The sequence below is a fragment of the Jaculus jaculus genome, chromosome 2 (assembly GCF_020740685.1).
Source record: "Jaculus jaculus isolate mJacJac1 chromosome 2, mJacJac1.mat.Y.cur, whole genome shotgun sequence".
Lineage (NCBI taxonomy): Eukaryota > Metazoa > Chordata > Mammalia > Rodentia > Dipodidae > Jaculus > Jaculus jaculus.
In genome coordinates, this window is record NC_059103.1 from 34,095,161 (window position 1) to 34,103,662 (window position 8,502).

Consider the following 8,502-nt stretch of genomic DNA (forward strand, 5'->3'; position numbering starts at 1 on the left):
TATCAAACTGCCCAGTAAGCACTTCTTTTCATGTTCATACTCTTACATTGATGCTGCTCTCACTTTTGGTAGAGAACCTTTTCTTTTCAGATGGCAGTGACCTTGGGGTGAATCAGAAAGTATCATGGTGCTGGAAAGAAGTGACAGGTGTGCTCAGCACTGAAATATCTCTATTATACCGTCCAAGTCTCAGGGTCCACTGAGGAAGAGGTGGTGGAAAGAATGTAAGAGCTAAAGGAAGGGCAGGACTCCTTACAACATGCTCTTCTAAACACAAAATGGCCTGGATATCCATGACCTTATAGTGCCTGAAACTTCCTACACAAGACCATCATAGTAGGAGGAAAAGATCATGACATCAAAATAAAAGATTCAGAGGGGGAGGGGATATGATGGAGAGTGGAGTTTCCAAGGGGGAAGTGGGGGGAAGGAGGGAATTTCCATGGAATATTGTTTATAATTATGGAAGTTGTCAGTAAAAAAGAAAAAGAAAGAAAAGAATTTTAAAAAATAAAAGAAAAAAACTAAGGGAGAGGCCAGGCTTGGTGGAACATGCCTTTAATCTTAGCACTCTTAATCAGAGATAGGAGTTTGAGGTCATCCTGGTCTACAGAAAAACTCTACCTCAGAAAACAAAAACAAACATACAAAAAACTACTAAGGAATATTACTGTGAGAAGTCACTGTCCCTCTTCCTACTCTCAGCCCAGGCGATCAATGATTGTGGCATTACAGATCTGCCTGCATTTCATACAGACAGAATCATAAGGAGTTTAAGATAGGTGTTCTCTGAATCTGGCTTATTTATTTTGATTAGGCTTTCATTCTATAGCCCCAAGCTGGCCTGGAACCCACAGCAATCCTTTTGCCTCAGCCTCTCAGGTGCTGAGAGTACAGATATGCACCAAACCTGGCTTGGGACTGCCATGTTTTCAAGGTTCATACATGTAGGATGGGTAAGAACGTCATTCATTTTAAAAGAAGTCATCATATGGATATAATCATGTTGTACTGGTCACTGACTAGCTGAAGGACATCTGGGGTTATTTACACCTTTTAAATATATATATTTATTTATTTGAGAGAGAGTAAAAGAAGGACAGAATGGGCGCACCAGGGCCTCCAGCTACTACAAATGAACTCCAGACACATGTACCAATTTGTGCATCTGGCTTATGTGGGTACTGGGGAATTGAACCTGGGTCCTTAGGCTTCACAGGCAAGCACCTGAACTACTAATCCATCTCTCCAGCCCATCCACCTGTTTTTGTGTGTGTCTTTGTGTGTGTTCATGTGTGTGTAGGTGCATATGTGTACACATGTACAGGCCCAATGACAACCTTGGGTGTCACCCCAGGTATGACACCCACTTTTCTATTTATTTTTTAGGTGGGGTCTCATTTTAGCCCAGGTTAACCTGTAACTCACTCTGCAGCCCAAGCTGGCCTTCCTACCTGCACTAGGATTAAAAGCATGAGCCACCATACCTAGCTTGCCATTATTCTTTTTTTTTTTAATTATTTATTTATTTGAGAGTGACAGACAGAGAGAGAAAGACAGATAGAGGGAGAGAGAGAGAATGGGCGCGCCAGGGCTTCCAGCCTCTGCAAACGAACTCCAGACGCGTGCGCCCCCTTGTGCATCTGGCTATCGTGGGACCTGGGGAACCGAGCCTCGAACTGGGGTCCTTAGGCTTCACAGGCAAGCGCATAACCGCTAAGCCATCTCTCCAGCCCGCCATTATTCTTTTTGAGACATGGACTCTCATTGCCTGCAGCTCATCAGTTAGGCTAGACTGGCTGACCAGTAAACCAAACCCCGGAGATCTCTCTACCTACCCTAGGGATTACAGGTGTGGACACCTGGCATTAATTTGCATTCTGGGATCAACCTCAGGAGGTCCTCATGCTTGTGAGGCAAGTCTTTTACTGACTGAGCCATCTTGCAAGTCCTGTTTCTTTCTTTCTTTTTATTTAGCGCGAGGTAATTTTTTAAATTAATTTTTTATTAACAATTTCCATGATTGTACACAATATCTCGTGGTAATGCCCCCCCCCCCACTCTCCCCTTTGAAACTCCACTCTCCATCATATCCCCCCCTCCTCTCAGTCAGTCTTTTATTTTGATGTCATGATCTTTTACCTCCTATTATGATGGTCTTGTATAGGTAGTGTCAGGCACTGTGAGGTCATGGATATCCAGGCCATTTTGTGTTTGGATAATTTTTTGGTTTTTGATGTAGGGTCTTGCTCTAGCTTAGGCTGACCTGTAATTCACTATCTAGTTTGAGGGTGGCCTCAAACTCCAGGTGATCCGCCTACCTCTCTGCCTCCTGACTGCTGGGATTAAAGGTGTGTGCCACCATGACCAGCCCTGTTTCTACTTTTGACTGTTGTATATGTTACACCTATGAACGTTTGTGTAGCTTTGTATAAATATGCTTGTATTTCTTCTGGTTATACACTTAGAATGAAACAGCTAGGGCATTTATAACTTTTGTTTAATCTTCCAAGGCACTCCCAACTGTTTTCCAGAGTGGCAGCTCCATTTTAAAGATTTTATTTTCATTTATTTATTTGACACAGAGAAAGGAAGAGAGAAAGAGAAAGAGTGAGAATGGGTACTCCAGGGCCTCTAGCCCTGCAAATGAATTCTAAATGCATGTGCCACCATGTGCATCTGGCTTATGTGGGACGTGGGTTATCAAAGCTGGGTCCTTAAGCTTCACAGACATGTGCCTTAACCACTAAGCCATTCCCCCAGCCTGGCTGCTCCATTTTAAATTCCTATCAGCAATATAAAAACGGTTCCAGGGCTGGAGAGACAGCTTAGCGGTTAAGGCACTTGCTTGCAAAGCCAAAAGACCCAGATTCAATTCCCCAGTACCCATGTAAAGCCAGATGCACAAGGTGGTGCATGTGTCTGGAGTTAGGTTGCAGTGGCTGGAGGCTCTAGCATTCCCATTCTCTCACTCTATCTGCCTCTTTCTGTCTCTCTCCCATAAATAAATAAATAAAATATTTTTAAAAAGCAGTTCCAATTTCTCCATATCTTCACTGATAATACTGTGTTGCTGCTGCTATTGGGCTTTTGAGACAGGGTCTTGTTATGTAGTCCAGGCTGGCTTCCAACCTGTGGCAATTCTCCAGCCTCTTCATGCTGAGATTAAAGGTATGATCTACCACATCCAGCAATATTTAAGTCTTTTCATTTATTTATCTTTTATTTAATTTTTTAAAATAGGTTTATGTTCTACCCTAGGCTGACTTGGAATCCAGTCTGTAGCCCTAGGTTGCCTTAAACTCATAGTGATCTTTCTACCTCAGCCTTATTTTGAGGGCTGGAGGGATGGCTTAGTGGTTAAAGTGTTTGCCTACAAAACCAAAAGACCCAGGTTTGATTCCCCAGGATCCACATTCACCAAATGCACAAGGTGGCATATGTGTCTGGAGTTCATTTGCAGTGGCTGGAGGCCCTGACATGCCCATTCTCTCTGGCAAATAAATAAAATAAAAATAAAATACTAAGAATTTTATTTTGAAGACAGGTGAGGTGACACATGTCTAATTCCAGCACTCAGGTGGTACAGGTAAGAAGACTAGGGATTCAAAATCATCTTTAGGGCCTAAAGAGATGGCTCAGTGGTTAAACTGCTTGCCTGTAAAGCCTAACAACTGAAGTTTGATTCTCTAGTACCCATGTACCAGATGCACAAAGTGGTACATGTCTAGAGTTCGTTTGCAGTGGCTAGAGGCCCTGTGCACCCATTCTCTCTCCCTTTCTGCTGGGTGTGGTGGCGCATGCCTTTAATCCCAGCATTCAGGAGGCTGAGATAGGAGAATCACTGTGAGTTTGATGACACCCAGAGACTACATAGTGAATTCCAGGTCAGCCTGGGCTAGAGTGAGACCCTACCTTGTAAAACCAAAAACAAACAAACCAACCAACCATCTTTGGCTACATACTGAGTGTGAGGCTAGTCTGGGCTATATAAGACACTACCCCATAAGAAAACAAAACAAAACAAGGGCTGGAGAGACAACTTAGTGGTTAAGGTGCTTGCTTGCAAAGCCAAAGGACCCAGGTTCAAGTTCCCAGGACCCATGTAAGCTAGATGAAAAAGGTAGCACATGTGTCTGGAGTTTGTTTGCAGTGGCTAGGAGCCCTGGTATGCCCATTCTCTCCCTTCCTCTCTCTCTACCTACTTTTTTCTCAAATAGCTACATAAAAAGTTAAAAATGCCAAGCGTGGTGGCACACACCTTTAATCCCAGCACTTGGGAGGCAGAGGTAGGAGGATAGCCATGAGTTCGAGGCCACCCTGAGACAACATAGTGAATTCCAGGTCAGCCTGGACTAGAGTGAAATTCTACCTCCAAAACCAACCAAACAAACAACAAAAAAAAACTAAACTAAATTAAATTTAAATTTAAAAAAATAGGGCTGGAGAAATGGATTAGTGGCTAAGGTGCTTGCCTGTAAAGCCTAAGGACCCAGGTTCAATTCCCCAGTAGCCACATAAGCCAGATGAACAAGGTGGCACATATGTCTGAATTCATTTGTGTGCAATGAGTGGAGGCCTTGGCAGACCCATTCTCTATCCCTCCCTCCCTCTCTCAAATAAATAAAAAAATTTTTAAATAGACAAAACAAAAAATATAACTTAGGAGATGGTTCAATGGTTAATGATGTTTGTTTGCAAAGACTACTATCTGGGGTTCAATTCCCCAGCACCCATCTAAACCAGACTCAAAGTAGCATATGGGCACTTATACACATACGTGCACTCACACAATTACAAACAAAAACAAACAAACAAACAACAACAAAACAGGGCTAGAGAGATGGCTTAGTGGTTAAGACACTTGCCCGTGAAGCCTAAAGACCCAGTACCCACATAAAGGCAGAAGCACAAGGTGGCACATATGTTTGGAGATCATTTGCAATGGTTGGAGGACCTGTGTACCTGTTCTCTCTCCATCTGCCTCTTTCTCTGTCGCTTCAGTAAATAAACAAATAACATATTTAAAAATATTTTTTAAGGGCTGGAAAGATGGCTTAGTGGTTAAGCGCTTGCCTATGAAGCCTAAGGACCCCAGTTAGAGGCTCAATTCCCCAGGACCCACGTTAGCCAGATGCACAAGGGGCACATGTGTCTGGAGTTTGTTTACAGTGGCTAGAGGCCCTGGCATGCCTATTCTCTCTCTATCTGCCTCTTTCTCTCTCTGTCACTTTCAAATAAATAAATAAAAATAAAAATAAATTTTAAAATATTTTTTAAAAGGAAATTCTCTTTCCTTGGGGGGGGGGGGAATCCAGGCATGGTGGCACCAGACTTTAATCCAAGCACTAGGGAGGCTGAGGTAGGAGTACTGCTGTGAGTTTTGAGGACAGCCTGGGACTACAGAGTGAGTTCCAGGTCAGTGTGGGCTAGAATGAGACCCTACCTCAAGAGGAAAAAAGAAAAAGAGTTGAGCATGGTGGCACATGTCTTTATTTATTTATTTATTTATTTATTTTTGAGATAGGGTCTCACTCTAGCCCAGGCTGACCTGGAATTCACTCTGTATTCTCAGGGTGGCCTCAAACTCATGGTGATCCTACAACCTCTGCCTCCTGAGTGCTAGGATTAAAGATGTGCACCACTACACCTGATTTTATTTGTTTTTTTTTTTTTTAAATATTTATTTGAGACAAACAGAGAGAGAAAGAGAGAGAGAGAGAGAGAGAGAGAGAGGGAGGCAGAAGAGAGAATGGGTGCGCCATGGCCTCCAGCTACTACAAACAAACTCCAGATGCATGCGCCCCCTTGAGCACTGAACCTGGGTCCCAAGGCTTCACAGGCAAGTGCTTTAACTGCAAAGCCATTTCCCCAGGGTTTCACTCTAGTCTAGGCTGACCTGGAATTCACTATGTAGTCTCAGAGTGGCCTTCACTTTATGGCGATCCTACCTCTGCCTTGAGTGCTGGGATTAAAGTTGTGTGTCAGGCTCTATGTGTCTTTAATGTCAGCACTGGGGAGGCTAAACTAAGAGGATCCCAGTAAGCTTGAGGCCAGGCCAGCCTGGGTCTACAGAGCAAGTTCCAGGTCAGCGTGGGATGGAGTGAGCTTCTACTTTAGGAAAAAAAAGCAACATAAGGGCCGGGGAGACAGCTCAGTGGTTAAGGTGTTTGCCTGCAAAACTCAGTGACATGAGTTCAATCTCTGACTACCCAAGTAAAGCCAGATGCACAAAGTGGTGTGTGTATCTGGAGTTCTCCACAGTGGCTAGACACCCTGGTGGGCCCATTCTTTGTGTGTGTGTTTGTCTCTCTTCTCTCTCTGCTTGCAAATAGTTATGTAAACAAACTATATTAAAAAAAAAAAAAAGCAACAAGCCGGGCCTTGTGGCACACACCTTTAATCCAGCACTCAGGAGGCGGAGGTAGGAGGATCACCATGGGTCCGAGGCCACCCTGAGACTACATAGTGAATTTCAGGTCAGCCTGGGCTAAAGTGAAACTCTACTTTGAAAAACAAAACAAACAAGCAAGCAAGCAAACAAACAAACAAGCAACATCAAGTTCAGGACTGTATTACACTTAAAATCAGACAGATTTGGGCTGGAGAGATGATTCAGCAAAGAGTTTGCTTGCAAAGCCTGACAGTCCAGGTTCAAATTCCTAGTACCCTCTACTGCCTTCTTCTTTATCTCCAGTTTGTTTGTTTGTTTTGAGGTAGGGTCTCACTCTAGCTCAGGCTGACCTGGAATTCACTATGCAGTCTCAGGGTGGCCTTGAACTCATGAGGATCATGACAAGTTGAGGCTCCACCCCAGATCACACCGCAAATCAGCCAGCGGGCGGACGGACGCGGAAACCTGCAAGGTATCCAGAATTGGGCAGCTAACTTCAGTGCTGCTGTGCATGACACCCTGCCTCACCGTTCAGTTTTACATATTCATCTTCGATGGGCACTTAATGGGCATTTACCCATTAAAGGCATGCACCACCACGCCCGGCTTTTCCTCCTTATCTCCTATGCTGTCTCTGGTCATTCAAAGCTCTGTAAGAGAGGTCACCAAACCATGCTGATGCATGCCTGTAATCACAGCACTCCAGAAGCTCACGAAGGTCACAAGTTCAAGGCCAGCCTGGTCTACACAGGAAGACCCTGTCTCGGAAAACGGCAAACAAAAAACAAGCTCTCTTCATTACATATTAACAAACTTGCAACTCTCAATATGTAAAATCACAATGACCTATTTTGTTCATTTCTCATTTGTTCACTGTCTGTCTCCGTCAGGTAATGCAGGATTTTTAGTTTGCATAAGGTAAATGTCCATTTAGTGCCCATCGAAGATGAGTATGTAAAACTGAACGGTGAGGCGGGGTGTCAAGCACAGCAGCACTGAAGTCAGCTGCCCAATTCTGGATACCACGCAGGTTTCCGCGCCCGCCCGCCGGCTGATTTGCGGTGTGACCCGGGGCGGAGCCTTACCTGTCAGAGTCAGCCATCCCTCTGCAAAGCGCGAGCGAGGCAGTCGGGCTCAGGGCGGGCCACCTTCCCTGGCAGGTCCCAGCCAGGCACCCCAAAAGGGCACAGCGCCGACTATGCAGCCGGCTTTCCCCGCGGCCACCCTCCCGCGCTGCCAAGCCAGGAACCCGAGCCCCAGAGATTCAACCCCGCCGGGCCCGAAGCAACCCACCTACTCACGCGGCCGGCCGCGGTCCCAGGCCGGCTCAGTCCCGGTGCTGGGCGCCGCCATGTTGGCAGATAGTGCTTCCGGGTCACGGGCCCACACGGCGCGAGCAGACCCGGAGCGCGCGTGGCCGGCGCCTCGCTGACGGGGGGCTGACGGGGGGCTGACGGGAGGCTGACGGGGGGCTGACGGGAGGCTGACGGGGGGCTGACGGGGGGCTGACGGGGGGCTGACGGGAGGCTGACGGGGGGCTGACGGGGGGCTGACGGGAGGCTGACGGGGGGCTGACGGGAGGCTGACGGGGGGCTGACGGGGGGCTGACGGGGGGCTGACGGGGGGCTGACGGGGGGCTGACGGGGGGCTGACGGGGGGCTGACGGGGCCCAGTTTTCCACCTGAACCGTCCTGGCGCCTTATTAAACGCGGAGGAAGCGGGTGCCTCTGCGGGTAGCGACGCCTGCTTGCGAAGCCTGGCGGCCCGGAGTCACTTCCCAGTACCCACTTAAAGCCAGGCGCACAGTGTGGCGCGTGTGTCCGAGTTTGTTCGCTGCGGAAGGAGGCCCTAGCTCGCTCCCCTATTCTCTTGGTCTCCAATAAAAAAATCTTCAAGAAAAAAAAAAAAAATAAATAAATTTTAAAAAGTTTTTTCCAAAGAAAGTGAGCCGGGCGTGGTGGCGCACGCCTTCAATCTATCTCAGCATTTGGGAGGCACAGGAATGAGGATTGCCGTGAGTTCGAGGCTACCTTGAGACTACATAGTGGCGGTGGGGGGGGGGAGAGAAAATGGGTGTCCCAGTTGAATTTAACACACATGCGCCACCT

General features: G+C 46.7%; 1 protein-coding gene across 2 annotated transcripts in view; it reads right to left on the reverse strand.

Moving 5' to 3' along the window:
* Nucleotides 1–7,793, reverse strand: part of Ecsit (ECSIT signaling integrator) — a 35,140-nt gene extending 27,347 nt beyond the window's left edge. Inside the window, exon 1 of one of the 2 annotated variants that reach the window (XM_004667482.2) lies at nucleotides 7,688–7,793. The gene's annotated coding sequence lies outside the window, so the exon portion shown is untranslated. The remainder of the gene's footprint in view (nucleotides 1–7,687) is intronic. The other variant, XM_045143885.1, reaches the window with a different exon arrangement.
* Nucleotides 7,794–8,502: the final 709 nt, after the last annotated feature.